The sequence below is a fragment of the Cheilinus undulatus genome, linkage group 15 (assembly GCF_018320785.1).
Source record: "Cheilinus undulatus linkage group 15, ASM1832078v1, whole genome shotgun sequence".
NCBI lineage: Eukaryota > Metazoa > Chordata > Actinopteri > Labriformes > Labridae > Cheilinus > Cheilinus undulatus.
The window spans coordinates 45,978,271-46,000,595 of record NC_054879.1 but is presented as its reverse complement, the minus strand read 5'-3'; the positions used below and the strand labels follow the sequence as shown (position 1 = coordinate 46,000,595).

At 40.5% G+C, this 22,325-nt stretch overlaps 1 protein-coding gene across 1 annotated transcript in view; it reads left to right on the top strand.

Annotated features, from left to right (window-relative positions):
- The window catches only part of kcnj3a (potassium inwardly rectifying channel subfamily J member 3a), a 56,664-nt gene that overhangs the window by 8,143 nt on the left and 26,196 nt on the right, over positions 1 to 22,325 (top strand). The gene's annotated exons all lie outside the window — the stretch shown is intronic.

Genomic DNA, 22,325 nt, shown 5'->3' with positions numbered 1-22,325 from the left:
ATCAAAGAGGGAAGAATGGAATGTTGTTAGAGCAATGCACATGTAAATGTAACTGTTTAATGAGTGTATTTGCATGCTTCAAGGTCTGAATACAACATTGATATTACAGCAGGTGCCTCTAGAGCATGGTTGTCAAACTCAAGGCCCAGGGGCCAAATCCGGCCCTTCGTACAGTCATACCCGGCCTGCATGATCGTATCATATTTTATTATAACTGGCCCGAGGTCTGCAGATTCATTCTAGTAAAAAATGCAAACTTAACCTTGATGCTTAAGAATATTCTCGTTAATCCATAAAAATGTAAAAAGGAAAGAGTAAAAATAATTAGATAAAAAGTCAGGAGTGTGGGAAAATAGATTAATTTGTGTTTTCATTTCATAGTTTTAATTTTCTGTTTCACAATTACAAATTAAACTTCTGATTTTGACCTTTTAGATTCACAATTTCCAATTCTAAGTCATATTTTGACCTTTTTAACACATTATGTTGAATTCTATCTCATTTTTTGACCTTTTCAACTCTGAACTTCAACGTTTGGACTCATAATTTAAAATTTAATCTCATTTTGTGACTTTTTAAACTCATTTCGAATAAAATCTCATAATTTAACTTTTTAAAATTTTTATCTCATATTTTGATCTTAAACACTCAGGATTTAGAGCAGGGGTGTCAAACTCAACCACAGCAGGGGCCAAAATCTGAATTTAGCTCTAACCTGAGGGCCTAACAGGGTCAACACTTAACTATAAACTGTAAACCTTATTTTCACATTAAGGGGGAGAAAAACTGATGACGAATGATTTTGAGATTTAAAATGACAAGTTTCAATCTGAGAGAACAAATTGAAATATTAGTTAAAAGGTCAGAACACAAAATCAAAAGTCAAAATAATGTTTTCAAAAGGCAAATATAAGAGATAGAAAGTAAAAATCAGGAGTTTTAAAGGTCAAAATATGAGATAAAATACAAAATCATGAGTTCAAAAGGTTGAAATATGGGATTAAAAATCAAAATTAGGAGCTGAAAAGGTTGAAATATAAGATGAAAAACACAATTATGAGTTTTAAAAGGCTGAGACATAACTTAGAATTTAAGATTGAGATGAAATTCTAAACTGTGAGTTTAAAAGGTCAAAATATGGGATTAAAAGTCAAAGTTAGGACTTTAAAATGGCAAAATGTGAGTTTAAATTTGAAATCATCATCTTGAAATTTCACAGTATGACTTGAAATTTAAAATTGGAATCTAAAAGTTCACAATATAAGAAAAAAGGCAAAATCCTGGGACCGGGTAAAACTGCACCAAAGGCCGGATTTGTACCCGGGCCTTGAGTTTGACACCCCTGATTTAGAATTTTAACACATTATTTTGATGTTCAAAGTCATGATTTTGTATTTAATCTCAAAATTTTACCTTTTGAATCGTATTTCTTTAATCTTATCCCATATTTAGACTTTTCACACTCATGATTTTGACTTCTATCTTTATTTTGGCCTTTAGACTCATGATTATAAATTTTTATCACATTATTCTGACTTTTAAAGTCATGATTTTGAATTTTATCTTGTATTTTGACCTTCAAAATCCATGATTTTGACTTTCTATCTCAGATATTTGCCTTTTGAACTATAAATTTGACTTTTTATTAGGGCTGAACGATTTGCAAAGATAATCTAATTGTGATTTTTTTCCCAAATATTGCCATTAGTGATTTTATATGCAATCATTCTTGGGTCAATTTTATGTTTTTTTTTTTTTTTGACAAATTCAAGCAATAAATAATTCCATAAATAAGACCATGTGTATTGAAAACAATGAAATTATTTCATAGCAGCATGAATCTGAATATGAGGGTGCAACAAGCTTTAAGCTATAAAGGAGGTGGCTGGGGTGGAGGAGGTGAGGCTGGATACTAGCTGATCACAGCTGGGGTGTGACTTTTGTGACGTAACGCTAGGCTTCGTCAGTTTTTTACCTCTGCCAAGGAGGTTATGTGATCGGCAGGGTTTGTTTGTTAGTTAGTTTGTTTGCAACGTAACTCAAAAAATTGTGGACGAATTTTGATGACATTTTCAGGAAATGTCAGAAATGGCATAAGGAAGAACTGATTAGATTTAGGGAGTGATCTGGATATCGTCTGAATCCAGGAATTTTTGAAAGGATTCTTTACTATTAGGAGATAGGGCTAATGGCGGAGGTCTGCGCTGTTACCACTTTACACCAGGAGATGGCGGACATGAGCAACTTCAATCCCAGCAGCATGTTTTTGGTGTGTTTCTATTCAAAGTTTTGGAGTTTATAGAGTTTGAAAGATGCAGCCTGGTCGAGGAGACGAGTCGGAGCGTAACAGAGAGAAAGACAGCGAATTGTAGCGAGAATACTCACAATGCTGGGAGGAATAGAGGAATATTCACCCTCTGCCATGACTTCCAGTCGTCCAGTGAGACCATAGGTGAGACTGTCAGTGCATCTGTTGGCACCAGCAGGCAACGCTTCCACCATGACAGTCCACTTGCAGTGAAGCCAGTGCTTTGCTTCACCGTGTTTCCACCCCACTGGAGAGGGAGTAATGGGCGAATGCTGTGGTGGGGGGCACATGGGGACGGATCCAGGAATGTTTTTAGAGGTTTCTTTACTATTGGGGGATAGGGCTAATGGCGGAGATCTGCGCTCTCTGAGTGCTTTTCTGGTTTAGAATGAGCGAACTATTTTTACTCATATTGCAAATGTGATATCATTCGCTTTGTTTAAGGGCATTATCATTTTCATGTCACTCATTTTAATTAAGAAAAACATCCATAAAACACAGAAAGGAGGATTTTTGTAAACCATTATAAGAAAACTGACACTTGAATGTTTGCATAATGTGCATAAAATCTCTGCCACTGCAAAAAAAAATCATTAAACTGGTGCTTTGACACATTTTAAGTTAAAGAAATATTGCAACTTCTGCGATTTGAAAATTGCAGCAGGCCATATTGCAATTTAATCTTATTTGCAATTAATTGCCCAGCCCTACTTTTTATAAAAGATTTTTTAGCCTTTAAACACGTAATTTTAACTTGTTTAATACCTCAAAATCATTTATTATCAGCGCTTCGTTCTTTACTTTTCCATAATTAATTACTTGTGTAAATGAGGTTGACAGTTTAAGTGTTGGGCCCTCAGGTTGGACCTAAATTCAGGATCCCTGCTGTGATTGAGTTTGACACCCCTGCTCTAGAGTTGCAGTAGCTGCAGCAGAGGCATGAATCTCCATGCACATGCAGTTAAAATCTGCAGGATTGTCCTGCTCGTGTTGTCGCTCCACAAATGTCTGCATGCAGGCGCAGCTGTGCGTACGTGAAGCGGATGGTTTGAGAGACTGATGTCGAAACAATCTATGCTTAAAAATTTATGTACAGTGAAAGTCTAAATCCTCAGACGCTTTCATTTCTGGCCAATGTAACTCTGTTTCCATGGCAACCTCTCCTTGAGTATTCAGGATTGCAGCACTGCACCTAAACTTAGATATGTTTTTTTATTCCTATAGTATAGGGATCATATCACAATTTCTGTAATAAAATCCAGGCAAACGTGGCACCAAAAACATGAAATGAAATTGCTTTTTGTGTTGACAGCATCACCTCGTATTAAGGAGGATCTCTGCTGAGATATGAAACACGCACGCCGAGGTTGTTACTGTACTAGGAAGTATTGGCTTGAACAGGTGATACAGCACAGAAAAAATGGGATGAAATATTTATGAGGCTTGTTGTTTACTAGCGAGGATGCTGCCCAACTCCCCAGACCTCCTTTTTGTGCGGGAAAAAAAAAAGTCTGGAACACAAGTTAAAGCACTCTCCTGCAGATTAAAGCGTGCACAATCACACGCTTTTGTCCCCACTACCAGAAAATAACAAAACACAAGGGTGCGCCCCCTTGTTGGCATCTCATTCCCTGACATCACACACACATTTTTGGGTTTTGTGAAGCGCTCTTAAAGCACAACAAAGTGTGTATCCTGGAAGAGATCATGCAGGAGCCCGGAATTGTTCTATTTAGCTGTAACCTCTGACAACCTCTCCATTGCATAAACAGGCATGAGCGATTCCTCATTCCTTTTGAAAAGGAGCCCAAAGGTGTTTTTTGATCACTACCTCAGCACGTTCCAAATGAGACATGTAGGATGTCTGGTAGCAGCATATTCTCTCCTGGAGCCGTGCCAGTTGTGGCTCTGTGGTATTGAGTTGCTTTTCTAGCGCGGCGGTGAGACGATGTGCTGCTGAGGATAAATTGGGTTTACATCACGTTGCAATTAATGTTGTGTACACGCCGCCTGGAACACAAGGTAGCTGAAGGGGGGGGTAAAGCACAAACAATAAGGATGTAGTAACAAGTTTTGGTTGAGTTAACAGAACGAACAGAGATAATGTCTGACACAATAACAATCAATACACACAACACATCTCATCGCTCCACAACAAGTAGCTTCTGGAGCTGCTAATGTGTCATTGGCTGCAGAGCAGAGCTGCATGTCAGGCGCCGTGTGCGAGCTATTCATCCCCGTTGTTGTGTTGATGTGAATCTCAGCACAACAACACAGAGCTCAGTTACTTCTGCAAGGTTTCAGTGCACAAATGACAAGTGTTTGGATGAGGAAAGAGGAATCTAACGCTGTTAGGATGACAAGCAATGACTCAAGGTGATACTGGATATGAATAATGCTAACACTACTACTAGTAATAATCATAAATACAGACCAATGCAGTGTTACTCAACCCTGCTCAACAAAAGAGCTAAACTGTTGAAAAATACATTTGCAAGAGCCACAATCTAAGTGGTGAAAAGTGGCAATTAAAAGAAGTATAAGGTGGCAAAAATGGTGGAAAAGCAGGAAACACTGGGAGGAAAGTGGCAAAAATGGGTGGGAAGTGACCAAATAATGGGTTAAAAGTGGAAAAAAACGAGTGAAAAGTGACTAAAATGGGCAAAAATCAGAAAAAAAGTGGGGAAAAAATGGGCAAAAAGTGGCATTTAATTGCAAAAGGCAGCTTTAATGGGTGAAAAGTGGCAAAAAGGGGCAAAGAATTGCAAAAAGCAGGATAAAAGTGGCAATAATGGGCTTAAAGCGGCAAACTTTGGGAGAGAAGGGGCAGAAAAGTGCAGAATTGGGTGAAAAGTGGCAAAAAAAATGAGTAACAGATGGCAAAAATGGTCATACAAGTAGGAGAAAAATGAGTGAAAAGTGACTAATATGGGCAAAAATCAGAATAAAGGTGGGAAAAATGGGCAAAAGCATGAAAGGCAAAATGGGAAATTAGTGGCATTTAATTGCAAAAGGCAGCTTTAATGGGTGAAAAGTGGCAAAAAGGGGCAAAGAATTGCAAAAAGCAGGATAAAAGTGGCAAAAACGGGAGAAAATGGGACAAAAAGAAGTGGCAAAAATGGGCTTAAAGCAGCAACCTCTGGGAGAAAAGTGGCAGAAAAGGGCAGAAAGTGTCAAAAATGGGTGAAATGTGGCAAAAAAATGATGCAGTAGTGGCATTAATGTGGAGAAAAATGATTGAAATGTGACTAAAATGGGAAAATATCAGAAAAAAGGTGGGGAAAATTGGGCAAAAGCATGAAAGAGTGGCAAAATGGGAAATTAGAGGCATTAAATTGCAAAAGTGGGCAAAAAAAGTGGCAAAAAAGGCGATAAAAAGGTGGCAAAAAATTGCAAAAAGCAAAATAAAATTGTCAAAAATGGGCTAAAAGCAGTAAAAATGGAATTAAAGTTGCAAAAAATTGCAAATAAGGTCAATGGAAACATGCAGACGAAAATAGAGATGACAAAGCCTACTGTGTAAGTGTGGGAAACAAAGTGATTAACGTGACTTGCAATGGATAATTTCTGAGGTCAAAGTTTCCCTTTTTTAGGGTTTTCTGGGGGAATAATAATAATAGTTGAGTATCACTGCTCTAATATGTGAGAGAAGTTGTGCAGTGACTTAACTATGTACCAGTTAGATTTTGCAGTTGAACAAGTCCGCATTGCAGAAGCATCTGTTCACTAGCAATCTGTTCAGTCGGGTTCTGTTCTGCTAAATCAGTGTCGTGTCTTTGATTTACCTGCATTTATTTCAGCACATAGCCACGAGTAGATACAACTCATTTGTGAGCATGCATTGATTTTTAACAGGCATGCTGCCCTCCAAATGTAAGCTTATATAAGAACAATTTCAGTCAGCTTGCCTGTCCAGTTACAGCACAGCAAAAGTGAATCAGCAAAAAATGCTTGTTGACACCAAAGTTAACCTGGGTGGTCAACAATGAACCCTCGTTTAAACCAACACTGTCTGCAGACATTTAAAGAGAGCTATTGCATCCAGTAGTGTGTGCAGGTGTCAGACTTATGGGCTGTCTGACACTATATACTATACAGCAAGGGTGCAATGTAAGGGGGAAAAGTCAGGATGATTCTAAGGGCCTATTGTTGAGAATTCAAGACAGTCTGACTGCTTCTCTGATGTCCACTCTCATGACCGTTCATCTGAGACACTGTACTGTATTTCAATCAGGAGAGGCTTAATACAACTTCGTGATAATTTTAGGGGTAGTGAGGCAAACACTAAGAATGGGATACCCCCTATGGAGTCTCGAGACTGGTCTTGACACCACATTTTGAATGTCTTGGTCTGGTCTCGGTCTCGGACTGTCCAGACTCTGGATTTTCCATCAAGACTGGTGGAGACCAGCAATGATCTGCTATTCTTTGACTTCATAAATGTGATAATGAGGAGAAGAACTCGCTAAAACAAGAAATAGCTACACCTCCAAAAACTCAGACACCAGTCCATCTTATTTCTAGTCAGAAACCCCTCTGAACGCTTACTTTAGGCCTCATTCACCTGACGAATCTAGAGAAACATCTCATTTTCAGATATTTGAAAAATTCCAGACTTGTCAGTGGGTTTTAAGTACATACGATTTAGTTTTTTACAGGAAGTCAGTGGGGTGGAGGAGGGTCAGCACAGAACAACTGACTGTGAAAGAGAGAATGATGGATTTAAAATCTGACAGGTGCGTGATGATTGGTCAAAGGAGGATGTGGCAGAATCTGATTAGCGGAGTACTTACGAGAGTGAACGCCCATAATCAGCTGATCACCAGAGCGGAAAGAGAGAAAGAATGGAAAAGGGAGAGATATAAACGAGCGGGGAATAAAGAAGCTGGGTATTGTTAAGAACCTCACGATTCAATTTGATTTCGATTCTTCAGGTTGCGATTCGATTCGATATCGATTTCAATGCTTCAGTGTCGATTCAGTAAGAAGTAGAAATACACAATTAACCTGTTGACATTTTTTTAATAATGTGCCCATGTGAACATATTTGGTAAGTCACCTCACATTTTTGAACAATAAAACATCTGAAAATAAACATTTGCACAATAATAACTCATTTGTGCATATGGAGTACAAAAGTAAAAAACATGACAGTTCTGTATAAACACTGAAAAAGTAAAGTGCATGTAAACTTAAATAATATTTCTGTCCTCTTGGAAATTGTGATAAACCTCACATAACATGGTTATGGTTGGTTGTTGTTTGGTTGAGTGCGGCCTCCGTCCATACAACGCGAATCACACGCACAGCGACCCCCACTGGCCAGGAGGTGAATCGATTCAGAGGATTTGCTGAATCGATATTGAATTGGGGGAGGAAATATTGCGATGCATCGATTAATCGATATTTTTACCCACCCCTACTAAAGAATGGGCAGAAACAGTCTTCCTGCTTGAATTTTCCCTGAGCTACATATCTCAGGTTAGGGTTAAGGTAACGGTTAGGATAACATAAGTCCGGCTGGTCAGCAAGCTCCACTTGTGGACTGTATGAGAGCCGCAATGCATTGTGGTTTAGCACAACCAGTGTAAACAGTGTTTACATACTTAAATCCAGTCTGGGAGGGATTTTGCTCATTCACAAACATAGTGTTGATTAAGATATGAATGAACAGTGGAGATCACTGTTCAGCCCTGTGGAGCTGTCTTAGGACTAACTGAAGGAAACACCGATGAAGGAGGGTTCCCACTGACAACCCTGAAGAAGTTTTTACTCATCATCGGTCTGCAGAGTTGGCCTGTCGAGGTTAACAGTAAATGGATGCAATGGATCAGAAATTATCCATTGCAAGTCATATTAATCAGTTTGTTCCCCACACTTACACAGTAGGCTTTATTTGTCATCTCTATTTTTGTCTGCATATTTCCATTGACCTTATTTGCAAGTTTTTGCAACTTTAATTCCATTTTTTCTGCTTTTAGCCCATTTTTTACACTTTTATTTTGCTTTTTTGCAATTTTTTTGCCCCTTTGTATTACCTTTTCTTTGCCTTTTTAGTCACTTCTCACTAATTTTTCCCCACGTCTTTGCCATTATTGGACCATTTTTGCCATTTGTAAATAATCTTTGCCACTTTTCACCCTTTTTTGCCACTTTCTGCCCTTTTTTGCCACTTCTCTCCCAGTGTTTGCCACTTCAGGCCATTTTTGCCACTTCTTTTTGACACTTTTCTCCCATTTTTGACACTTTTATCCTGCTTTATGCAATTTTTGCCCCTTTTTTGCCTTTTTTTCTGCCCACTTTTGCAATTAAATGCCTCTAATTTCCCATTTTGCCCATTTTCCCCATTTTTTTCTGATTTTTGCCCATTTTAGTCACTTTTCAGTCATTTTTCTCCACATTTATGCCACTATTGGACCATTTTTGCCATCTGTAACTCATTTTCTTGCCACTTTTCACCCAGAGTTTGCTGCTTTAAGCCCATTTTTGTCAATTCATTTGTCACTTTCCTCCCCTTTTTGCAGCTTTCATCCTGCTTTTTGCAATTCTTTGCCCCTTTTTGCCACTTTTCATCCATTCAAGATGCCTTTTGCAATTAAATGCCACTTTTTGCCCATTTTTTCCCCACTTTTTTTCTGATTTTTGCCCATTTTAGTCGCTTTTCACTCATTTGTTTGCCACGTTTTTTCCACTTTTAACTCATTATTTGGTCACTTCTCACCCAGAGTTTGCTGCTTTCCTCCCAGTGTTTCCTGCTTTTTGACCATTTTTGCCACCGTAAACTCCTTTTAGTTGACACTTTTCACCACTTAGATTGTGGCTCTTACAAATGTTTTTTTTTTCCACAATTTGCCTCATTGCTTGAGTAACACTGGGTTAGAGATTTCTTCCCTGACTGCTGATCCTTTCTTTTGTGTTTATTCTAAATCTAATGTGTAGGTTCGTTTAAGCAACTGGAGGTGACAGACTTTTTCAGAAACTATGAGTGGACTTTCTACCTGACTCTGATCTAGTCCTGGGACAACAGGAACATCCCAGTCCTTACTGGCTTTCATAACACACCATCATGTCTTATCTTACTTGAGTGATATTCATAATATCCTGATATTCCTGAAGAGTCATCCCTACCATTGCAGGCTTAAAGTCACGGAGCATTAGGCTGCTGACAGCATGAGTAACAGATAAATGGTTTTTGTCTTCCTCTAGTTTTCTTTCCAGCTAATTCAATCACTTAACCTCCCCGCTGTATGGGTGTTGAGTGACACAAACTCACAGACACATATGCAAATTTAATAAATAACATGGCAAGCTGTGTGGTTGACATACTGACTGTGAACCCAACGCTATCTGTGGCTCTGTGACTCATTTTCATCTAAAAGAGAGAAATAAGATGAAAATAATAGTCTCATTTTTATTGTGTCTTTTCTGTGTCATATTTTTTTTTATTCTAAGGGACCCTAAGGACAGAAAAATGAAGACAAAAAAGAGACAAGTAATCTCTAAAACACACTAAATAAAATTGAGAGAAATATTAAAGCAATAATTGAGAGATTTCATCTTTGTCTCACCTGTCTCAAGAGAATTGTATGGGACTAATATGAGAAATGTACGATCTTTATTGGAGATCTAATCTCTGTCTACTCATCCTCTTATTTTTATCTTCGTTATTGCTCTTACTCATCTGGCAGCAGGTGATCTTTGTGGTCTGGCCAGGCTTTGAACCTGAAATCTACAGTGTCTATAAAAGTATTCACACCCTTGGATGTTTTACCCTTTTATTGATTTTTTAAGCCAGTCATAGTCAATATAATTTGGCTTTTTCAACCAAAACAAAACTCTTTAATGCCAAAGTAAAAATACATTTTTATTAAGTAATGCCAAATAAACAAAAATATATATGTTTGGCTGCAATCACAGCTCTGAGTCTGTGTGGACAGGTCTCAATCTCATCCGGACTCTACAACTTTACTCCATTCCTCTTCAAAACTGCTCTAGCTCTGTCAGGTTGCACAGGGATCGGCATGAACAGCCCTTTTCAAGTCCAGCCAGAAATTCTCTACTGGTTTTAGGTCTGGGCTTTGACTCGCCCACTCCAGAACATTCACCTTGCTACCTAAACCATTTCTGTAGCTTCCTCTGCATACTTCAGCTCGTTGTCTTGCAGTAAAATAAACCTTCTCCCAAGCCGTTGCTCTCTTGCAGACTGAACAACATAGTCCTCCAACATTGTCCTTTATTTTGCTGCATTTATTTTACCCTCTGCTCTTCCAGGGCTGGCTGCTAAGAAGCACCCCTACAGTATGATGCTGCCACAGTGGGGATGGTGTGTTTGTGGTGATGTACAGTGTCCACCAAACATAGGGTCTTGTCTGATGGCCAAAAAGGCACCATTTTTATCTCATCAGACCACATAACTCTGACATGCTTTGAGTGTTCTTTAGTCTTCATGGTGTAATGGTAGCCAGGAATTCTGACTAGAGATCAGGGAACCACACTGTTTCTGGAGTTGGTTAAACTTAGGAAAATGAAGGAGTTTTTGGATGCATTATTTACATTTAAGTACAAATCTCACTTGTTTTAAGGATTTTCTTTTTACAAAAATGAATAAAATATAACACCATTTCTCTTTGTATTTTTGGCCAGTAAACCCCAAATTTCTGGCTGGACCCTTTAAGGGGCCCTGACCCCCACTTTGGGAACCACTGCACCAAGCTATAGATTTTGTACTCTGAATTTGTGCTCTGTATGGGCCAGTCAGGTTCTTCCCCACCTAACTCATCAAACCATGTCTTTATAGGCCTTGCTTTGTGCTCTGGGGCTCAGTCATGTTGGAATAGAAAGGGGCCTTCCACAAACTGTTGCTGCACAGTTGGAAGCATAGCATTGTCCAGAATGTCTTGGTCTGCTTAAGTATCTTGGAAGCAGGAAGGTCAGCACTCAAAATGTCCTTTTTAACGTTTATTCAAGCATAACAGGCCACAACGGACGCGTTCTGACACATAGGTCAGACAACGCTGAAGAAGACCTACGTGTTGTAATGCATACGTGACCTTCCTGCTTCCAGTATAACCTTTGTGTTCGTGCACCTACCTTTCAGTTTAGTGTTGGGAGGGTGCTCCTTTTTTTCGCTTTTTTATGCTGAAGTATCTTCACTAGAGATAAGGGGTCTAGCCCAAACCCTGAAAATCCCTCCTCCACCAAACAGGCAGGTAACGTTCTCCTTGTGTCCGCCAAACTCCGACTCACCCATCTGACTGCCAAACAGGGCAACATGACTCATCACTGCTCCACAGTCCAGTGTTGGAGTGCCTTACACCACTCAGTCCAGCACTTGGCATTGGACTTGGTGATGTGAGGCTTGCGTGCAGCTGCTTGGCCATGGTAATCCGTTCCATGAAGCTCCTGCTGCACAGTTCTCGCTTGCATTTATGCCAGTGGAACTTCAGAACTCTTCATGCATGGCTTCAGCAGAGTCGGTGACTTTAACGCACCATGTGCCTTAGCAGTCACTGACCCCCCTCTGTGATATGTGGTCTTCTGCTTCGTTGCTGCTGTTCCTAAACTCTTCCACTTTCTATTAGTATCACTGACAGTTGACTGTGGAATATCCAGCAGGGATGAAATCGGGGAACCGACCTCACACCCTCAATGAATGCCATATTGGTGACGTAGCAAATAATGTACTGTTAGCCTGGTAGCACGCTAGTTAATGTTAGCATCCCCCAGGTAGCCAACATATTACTCAACAGCAGCATATTTTAAACAAAGAAAAGGCGTTCAAGGCAAAATATTATTGAAGCAAATAATGTCAACATTAGATACAAGTTATTTGATTTTAATAGTGAGTGAAAATAGCATCAAATTTCAATTTTTAACAGCCTAGCATCTGTTTTGTGGTTAAACCATCGTCACTTCCTGTTAGTGCAAAGCTGCAGTGCATTATTCGAGACAGTACTAACCCACTGTGATTAAGTGCTCATACTAGCAGAAGTATACATATTTTATAGCCAGTTAGCAAGCTAATCAAGTAGCCTTAATAATGTAGCATTTGCAATCCCCTCACTTATCTCCTAGTCCACCTTGTTATCCCAATATGGAAACTCATAGTTTAAAAAAAAACAAACAAAGATTGCAGTGGTAGCTTAAGTCACTGGTTCCCAACCTGGGGTCCAGGCACCCCTGGGGGTGCAAAAGATCTTGGTTTCACTCATCAGTGTGAGAACTTAGGGTGTGTGGCTATCGAAACCTAGCATGAGCACATTGAGTTTTGGTTGTGATAAACGACCAGTTTATCACCATGTGTAAGAGTTGGATCCATTCAGTCCAAACAGAGGAAGGGGTAAACCATATCCCCCTTTATTATCAGAGAAGCAGAGAGGGGGAAATCCCCACCTTCCCTCCAGCTATTCACACCCTGGTTATCAGTGAAATCCTCCGATTCTGTATTATCAGTCTCCAGCTGTTGTTGTTGCATGTTTTAGTGTTGCAACAGCAATCATGTCAATGTTGGCAGCCAAAGTTGTGGTCAAAACTTGTTTTTTCATCGGCTGATTAGTTCATTATCTGGTATCAATATAGAAAGCTCATCAACTGGTGGCCCAGGGGCCACATCGGGCCCACCACATCATCCCATCCGGCCCCTGGAGTATCACCAAATTTGGAAAGTGCAGAGGAGAGATATGCTGTGGTATTTTTATTTATTTATTTATTTGAATAAGCTCCCAACAGCTGTTAAAACAACTCCAAAAACAACTGAGATTGAAACAGTTTCAAGATGACTTTATGTTTCATCCATTTTTTTTCCAGAAAAATGTTTCAGCTTTTGCTAGCAAATATGATGCATGTAAATCACGAATTTATCAGTCCATCCCTGATAAAACTGACATTTTCTATGTCAACTTTTGGCTTTAAGAATATTCAGCTAAAACATCTCTATCGCCCCCTTGTGGCTGGCTGTGATAAATAGGACTTATCCCATAGAGCCTAACAATTACATTTGAAAGATAATTACATTTTTAAATAATTTTGAAAATTTCTTCATTTTTTTTAAAGTGATCGGCCCCCAGAGCACCTCTATAGAAAAAGCTGGCCCCTGTCCAAATGTAGTTGATGACCCCTGGAGTAGAGAATACATGTGTGACTTCTAAAGCAACAGTTGTGTATGCAAGAAAGACCCAGATACTTGACTGGATGAAGTATGATACAAAGGCTTATTCATCATACTCAACCACCCCCACAGTGCAACGTCTCTCCACTGGCAAACTTCGCCAGTACAAATAAGCATAATGTGTAGCTGTGTATTAGCTCTGAACCGATATGTTTATCAAACTATAAATACAGTCTCATGAACATACTGATGGCTGATTCAGTGGAGCTCAGGATGTGAATAAGAGATTGACTGGAAAATTATGTGAGAAGAAAGGATGTGTATTAGTATTGCCAACAACATACCCAGCAGTTAGTAGGCAGAGTTTGCTACTTTTTTAAAGATTTTTTTGGGGGGGCGCATTTTATTCAGAGAAGAGGAAAGTCAGAAACAGGGATGAGAGAGTTGGGGAGAGACATTAGGGAAAGGAGCCACAGGCTGGCCTTGAACCTGGGCCGCTGACGTACATGGGGCACCTAACCACTAGGCCGTCTGCGCCCTAAGCTAATATGTAACTGTGACCCAAAGGCTCTGCATGCCTGCTATATGTGGAGCACCTCTCTACAAACCCTGCATAGCTCTACGTTGTGTTTCTAGGTGTTTTTGGGTGCAGGGTGTCTTGCAAAGAGAAGATGAGCCAGACAGCAGGGGTTGTAGTTGTGATGAAGACTCAGAATTTTATTGTTGCCAACTTCTGTTCATGCACGTACAACCTTCAACATCAGCAACAAAGAGAAAACTTTTGTTGGTTTCTCTCCTAACATTCACTGTAAACAGTTTCTCTTCACTAATAAACTGGCTGAGATTAACAAAAATGGCATGTCACACATGCTGTAATACTCAAAACACAGTCCTTGAAATTCTACTAAACAGTGCTTAACACTTAACGGAAACGTATTTTAAAGAGAATCATTGTTTAACTGCAGTTTAACTTAAATATTTTGTACAAAATGTGGGCTGCCACGAGCACTGCTTACCTTCAACATTAGTGACAAAGAAAAAACTTAGCGAAACATGGCGCCCCCCTGGAGAACAACTGTAAACTACGGTGTCCTAGCAAGGACAAACAACTCGAATTGCTTGGCTCAGCAGAACAACATGCAGTGCTACAGCAACACCTAATGGTGTGTTTTAGTTATTGCCTTACATAACTTAAACCAGTCTTCTTTTATCCACAGCAGACATTCTTTATTGTTGAAGAAGGAAAAACACAGGTATTGCTAAAAGTGCTAACAATGGCCAACTTTCTGTTGCTGCGCCAGCAAACTACATACTGCTACTGCTCTGACAAATCAGCATCATTTGAAGAGAACGAGGCGGTATTAACTGGGTGAGGTTAAGTTGTAGCGTGAGCTGTTAGCAGTAGTTTCCTCCAGTGTAACCGTTAGCTTGGATGTAGTCACAGCGGCAGTTTTATCAGAACTAGACTATACTTCTTTCATTAAATGAAGAGCAAAAAACATCACTGGAAACTTTTTATGACAGAAACGACGTTTGTGCTCTTCCTCCAACCTGTATGATTTTGTGATTGTCTGTAAGCTAGTGCACACAATGGCTACTGCCACGGTAGCGATTAGCTTGAAAGTACCTGTGGAAAAAGGGGAAGTTTAATCGGATCTCGACCACATTTCTTTATAAAAACAAGAGCAAAGAGCCACACTGACAGCTGCTTTTAGCCGAAGCTATTTCTGCACATCTCTGGATAGGCTTCGACATGCTTCATAGTTGAAATACCAGGGTAGCGTTAGCCTGTATAGCTCAGGTTAACACTGAAGCTGTACTAGATTATTTTGGCCTTGTCCACACGAAGATGAATTCAGGAGTATACTCAAAAGTTTTTTTGTCGTATCTGCGTTTCGTCCACACAGAAACGGCGTTTTGGCTGACTGTAAATGATACTTTTTGAAAATGGGTCCCAGAGTTCACAAATCCGTAAACAACTACCGTTTTGTCTCCGTGTGGACAGCTATCCGCATCTTTCCTGAAACGATTACGTCACACAAGGCATAGCTCCCTTATGGCGCCTGCGGGGGTCTGGCCAAAACAATAATAGTGGACTACACGGTTGTGTTCATGCTGCAGAAGCTACTGAGCTTGTTATGGCTTTTACAGAAAAATCTGACGCTCCTTTACCACCACCTCGAAACGCATAAACCATGTGTTCTTAGACCCAACACAGAGAACAAGTAGAAGGGCAACTAGAAGAAAGTTTGTGTCAGTTTTCTGTGATGTTCTTCTTCTCTTTTGGTGCATTTCCGTGGGAACACAGCGCCACATACAGGCTTGGCATATGCAATACAGTCGTTTTCAGTGGTTCCGTGGTTATGCAGATATTTCCTGAAATGATCCCATCTTTACAGAAAACTTTTTCAAACGAAATGGCAAGATATCGTTTTCGTCTCCGTGTGGACAGGGCCTTTGTCTTGTCATGAATGTGACAAACGTTTGTCCCATCACCTTCTGAGTCTCTTTTTGAAAGGGACATTTCCCGCATAAATGTGAAATATATCCAAGCAATGGAAATATGAAATAGTCTATCTAGTATCTGGTTAGCTCCACTGGCCAGGCTAACAACAAGCTAGCATGGCATTTGCTTTGTATGTAGAATTCATTAGCATAAATTAATGTAAAGTATTAAGAGTTGCTTGGGTGTTATTTAACAGCATTTAGAATGAGTATTAAGTATACAGTATTTACAGTTTCAGACTCAGAAACAAAAAACAGCTGTTAGGCTTGGTTAAAACCTGCTGCAGAAATCGCAGGCACTACTCTGAGTGATCTGACTGACTTATTCAGACTCAGACTTCTTAAAAAAGGCCAGTCTATCCTTGACAGGCCTGACCATCCTCTCTTTAAGGAGTTCATGCTGCTCCCTTCTGGACGCAGGTATGTCTTTCCATCAGACTGAAAAATTATTTTGAATAGTTAAAGTTAAAATTTGTCTATGACTTATTTATTCTGATGCCATTGCAATCGTTTCCTGTGTGTCTGAACTTTTATTTTATTCCTATGGTGAGAGAATTTGTTTGTATGGTAAGCTGGCTGTGAAGCAAATTGCCCCTTGAGGATAATAACGACATCCTTGATCCTTGATCCTTGACTGGCCTGTAAATAGTGAAACAGTGTTACAGCTAAGGCTGAATTATGACCTTGTCTGCTCTGATGCTTCAGAATCTTATTATGAAATAAAAATATTTTTCTGACGTACTTTGGATCCGTGGTTTTCAAGCTTTTTTCACCCAAGGCACACCGGAGATTGAGTCAAAAGCTTAAGTTAAGTCAGGAACACCCTTGTCATACAGTTTGCCATTTTACTGCAAAATAGATGTATAGTTTTACTTGGCAGAGAAGGCTCTGCTCAAAAGATGCTCCCTGGGTAAGTCAAGCAGCATGCTTTGACTTTCCAGGGAGCACAAAACCCCAAAGACACTTTTATGACAATGCATACTCAATACAATTAAATTTGTGAAAAGCAGTAAATCCATAGTAGCATGAATCTGAATATGAGGGTGCAACAAGATTTATGCTATGAAGGAGGAGGCTGGGGTGGAGGAGGTGAAGCTTTGCCAGCAGCAGCAGTTTGGTGCATCTGCATTTATACAATCAGGGATCAGGGAGAAATGTTTCATATTTAAATACACTGCTGTGTCAAGAGAAAGAGCTGTGATTGGCTGTGGGAGCTGGGAGGTGATAATTAGGACCAGCTGGGCGTATGCATGAACTAACGCTAGGCTTAATTTATAGTATCTTGAGTCATTGTACAGTTAAATTAATGATGCATTGTTATACAAATTCCAAAGGCACACCAAAACTTGCCTTAAGGCACACTGGTGTGCTTTGCCACACTGTTTGAGAACCACTGCATTAGCTCATGAACGTGTTCCCAAATCAATTCCAAAAGAAGTAGTGTAATATTGTAATATTAATAGCAATGTGGGGTCACTCTACAGAGCTGATCATGACCCGTCTTTGACTCATTCGCTGATTCAGAACTACTACATGCGGCCTTCTTAAAATACATCACAAGTTTAGATAAGTGTCCCATTACCACACCAGCAATGCTGTTCAGCACTACAAAGGCTTAAACGCCAAGCCAGAGGCAATCTGTTCATTAGTGGAGCTGATTCTCGAGGACCCAAAATAAACTGTAGCTGCCAGTAGCAGACGTTTATGTTCCCCCAACCATGAAACTAATCAGCGCATTGTAACTAAATTCATTTCCTTATTTTCACTGCAGGGTTCGTACAGGATGCTGCTACACCACGGCGCTCCCGTCTGAATGCTGCAACTCATGCATGCTTAGGACTGAATATGTATTTATGTAATTTAAAAGAAGGCAGTTTACATATTAGAGAAATAATAACTAATTAGGACAAACAAGCTGATGATTTATTTTAAGGGGAATTTCAATTCAGAGCCAAAAGAAGTTGAAAAGGAGCCCAAGTCTATCCCTGAGTTTGTCGTACTGTGTTTGGGATCTAACATGGAGGCAAACCACAGTGTTAAGATCCTCAAAGCTCTGCAAAGTGCTTTTAAATTCACTCATCAGCTATGAAAAGCAATGATTCATAAACTCTATCATCAGCATAAACCCTTTTTTCCCTTCAGAAGGATGTGACTTTCATGCAAATGTGTGCCATGCGATCATTACACTTGCTATGAAATTCATAAAACGGAGCAAATAGAAATATTTAGGGAATGTTTTCCAACAAAGTTGGCAAGGTTTAAGGGATTAGGAGGCATAAAGTTTTCTTCACGATAAGCCAAGCTGTCCTGCTGTTCATTTAAATGCTTATTTGTTTGCTCCCAGAGTTCTCTGTTTTTTTTTGTGACACGCCACATTTGTGCTGCAGGCAAACAGTCCCTGCTTACTGAACTAACTAATAGTCTCATATTTGAAAATTATTTCCCACCCAATGTGTGTTGTACATGAAACTTGGCGTCACATTTCATCTCTTGATTTGATTAGGAGGCAAATTATGGCAAAAAGAGAAGATCATAATCTCTCTCCTTTCTCTTCTAAAGTCGTGCGTTGATTGTTTTCAAAGATTGCTGTCGGCCCCCTCTTTTTCATAGCGCTACAAGGCTTTTCCTATGATTCACTGTAACAGAATAAAAAATAGAATATCCCAGCTATCTGCTCGTTTTTTTAAATGAGTGTGGGTGGCAGGGGGCTTGGTTGCATATAGACAGGATCAAGTGGTTATGTTTATTCATGCGTTTTTGTGCATAAATGCAGTATGTGACTTGAGAGTGCAGCTTTAAATGATGATTCTGCTACCTGTGAGCTCCCTATTTTAGATCATGGTGCAAAAAAAAACACCCTGTATTGTACTGAAGTTTAAAAAAAATAGGAATAGATGCCTGACAAGGTGAGATTAAGGTGCTTTCACACTAGGAGCCCGGTCCTGGATCCGAGTGCACATGAGCCCGAAGTCTGGCTCGTTTTGGTTAGTGTGAATGCAAATGAACCACACCCGGACACCGGGCCCACTTGGGGTGGTGGTTTGGGGCACGATTCAAGTGGACTCTTGCACGGTTCGGATGAGATGTGAATGCAATCGGGATACGGGACAAAGTGTTCTATCAGCTTTGTGACATCATAAAAACTAAACTTCTTTCAACAGCGTGGCAGTTTGTTTACACTTTTTCTCTATAAAGGGTGAAAACCATCAGAATCCAGTCAATAAATGGTGTGTTGTGACTCACCTTACACATTAACACAAGTTGGAGTCAGTGAGAGGAGGTGCAAAGGCAATAAAAGTCTCCTCTTACCTCAAAAACTGCTGTATCTGTGCAGCACAAGCCCATTTAACCCTTTACCTACTGACCCAGCGCTGGCGCTTTGTTTTATATGTCCGGAGTATTATTACCGTAACTCTGTCAAAGTTTGTCCAATCAGAAAAATTCCAACGGTGTTGGACAGCTGAGAATTGTGGGCATGCGCACATATACGTATATGTTCATTACAGTACTCACAACCATATGATGTTGGCATTCATACCAAAACACCAGAAGTAGCGCGAGACCGCTACACAGATTCTCAACACTGTAACTCCTCGAAAAAATGCTCAATCTAAAAAATTCCAACGCTGACAGAGAGCTGAGAATCTGTGCTTTCTGGCAATATATGATGTGTGGTATATATATTACAGTAATGTCGAACAGCACTGCGAAAAACGGCAGCTTTGGCAGAAGACGAGTGAGGAAGGAGAGTGAAGGAAGAGAGTAAAAGGAGAACGAGCGAGAGTGGTGTTTTGTTTTCAGAAAATAGCGTTAGATAGTGGCATTTGTGCGTGTCTGTCATGTGCGATAACAATATGTTACTTGAGAATATTGAGAATGCATTTTTCCACTTTTATCTGCACACCCAGAGTCCTAGACTCAAAAATGACTGGTGATTGTTCTAAACATGTATAGGTTCACATTTCAAATGTCAAATCAAAACTTTATGAGCAATAACAAAACTTCTTCTCATAAAAGCCATTAAAACAAATCTGTTTTTGTGTTGTTCTTCTTTTAAACTTCTGACAATTCCATATAACGTGCAATAATCATTAACCAGATGATGAAAAGTCAAATTCAAGTACTCCTGGGAAAAGGGACCAAAGCTCTCAGACTTAGGACATTTCCTGACTATTTTACAGCCATAATAACAAAATATGTCCAAATCCCCATTTTTAGACTCAGGAGGTAAAGGGTTAATCCTCTGAGCTGTACATAGACGTGCAGATACAAAGAGCGAAGTTGCTGGCATCTTAAAAAATGATTTTAAATCATCCATGGCTACAGGATGGACTTTTTGCCGGGTTAAAACAGAAACAATCTTCGATCGGGTCATGACCCGAGTGGTTGCCATGGTAGCTTCTTCTTCTTTCTCCTCCTTGGTGGGGTTGTAAACCAGCTACGTGCATACTACCACCTGCTGTCTCACACTGAGTACAGATGCAAGTGGGCCAGGCATGGTTCCATGTTGCTAGTGTAAAAGCAAGCCAGCAGGGGAGAGGGGGAGGGGGAGGAATCGCGCCATGGCGCGGTTCAAAACAACTGGGCCTAATGTGAAAATGCCCTTAGACTTAAACGTGTATTCAGCCTTAATAAAAGAGGTATTAATGACGCTGTTGCTAATCAAAAGAGTAATTACATGACTTATGTTGTGGAGAATAATAATTATCACGTCACATGGTGGGATCATAATCAGCTTTAATTAAGTTACTGACGCTGTGCAACAAATATACATTAAGTGCATATTTACAAAATTAAATGAAGAGTAATAATTGCTCTGATGCCAACTCTGCAGCCGGCATAATTAATTGGGAACATCTATTGCCACTGATTAGCAGAGCAGCAAATGTCACAGCCCAATCTCTGCTTTATCATCGGCAGCTGTAATTGAAAAGAAAATGAAGAGCTTTTTGTCACGCCACAGGCTCCGTAGCTTCAGCCATACAAGTCTGAGTCCTGCACCCAAGAGGTGAGGGGTCGCATAAAGCCGTGAAAATGATAGCTCGAGCAAACAGCGGCACGAGTGAAACCCCTGGAACTGACCGTAATTCATTAAAGCAAAAGAGGCCGCGCTCTCACTCTTGGTGTCTCAGCCTTGCAGGTCAGACGGGTTAAAGATGGTTCAGTGTTGGAGTTAAAGCTGCAGATCAGCTGAGAGCAGGAGCGTCCAATTAAATCTAATGTGCTCAGGGTGAGAGCTCCAGAGGGACACGGCTGTCCCTGCTGAGCTCCACCTGTGCAGTGATAAGCCGTGTTGATACCTCACAGCTCCATGTTGAAACACATTCAACACCCTGGACTTGATCAGAGGAACATAGATAGAATTTTCATAATAAAATGTCTAAATAATGAGAAAATGATTACTCCCAAGTTTTTAGCTAAGCACTTGTGTTACCTTGAATATTTCCAACTTTTAAATTGAGAAAAATTCTTAATTCTCACAGTTTTAACAGTTTCTTTCTTGTCATGGCAGCAGATATGTTTGTAATCACCATGGAGACAAACGGAGCTTAGCCTTAGTTCAAACCGGAAGTCATATGCCCAGCCAGTATCAGCTGATGGCAAGCTGATCCCAATCATCATCTCCCAGCTCCAATAGCCAATCAAAGCTCTTTCTCTCAACACAGCAGCCCATTTTGGTTTGACACCCTTCTCACTAATCCTTTCTCAGTAATACTGATGCACAACACTGCTGCTGCTGGCAAAGCCTCACCTCCTCCACCCCAGCCTCCTCTGTTATAGCATAAACCCTCACCTTCCTTCACCCCAGCCTCCTCTGTTATAGCATAAAGCTTCACCTCCTCCACCCCAGCCTCCTCTGTTATAGCATAAACCCTCACCTCCTTCACCCCAGCCTCCTCTGTTATAGCATAAAGCCTCACCTCCTCCACCCCAGCCTCCTCTGTTATAGCATAAAGCCTCACCTCCTCCACCCCAGCCTCCTCTGTTATAGCATAAACCCTCACCTCCTTCACCCCAGCCTCCTCTGTTATAGCATAAAGCCTCACCTCCTCCACCCCAGCCTCCTCTGTTATAGCATAAAGCCTCACCTCCTCCACCCCAGCCTCCTCTGTTATAGCATAAAGCCTCACCTCCTCCACCCCGGCCTCCTCTGTTATAGCATAAAGCCTCACCTCCTCCACCCCGGCCTCCTCTGTTATAGCATAAAGCCTCACCTCCTCCACCCCAGCCTCCTCTGTTATAGCATAAAGCCTCACCTCCTCCACCCCAGCCTCCTCTGTTATAGCATAAAGCTCCACCTCCTCCACCCCAGCCTCCTCCTTCATAGCATAAAGCTCCACCTCCTCCCCCCAGCCTCCTCCTTCATAGCATAAAGCCTCACCTCCTCCACCCCAGCCTCCTCTG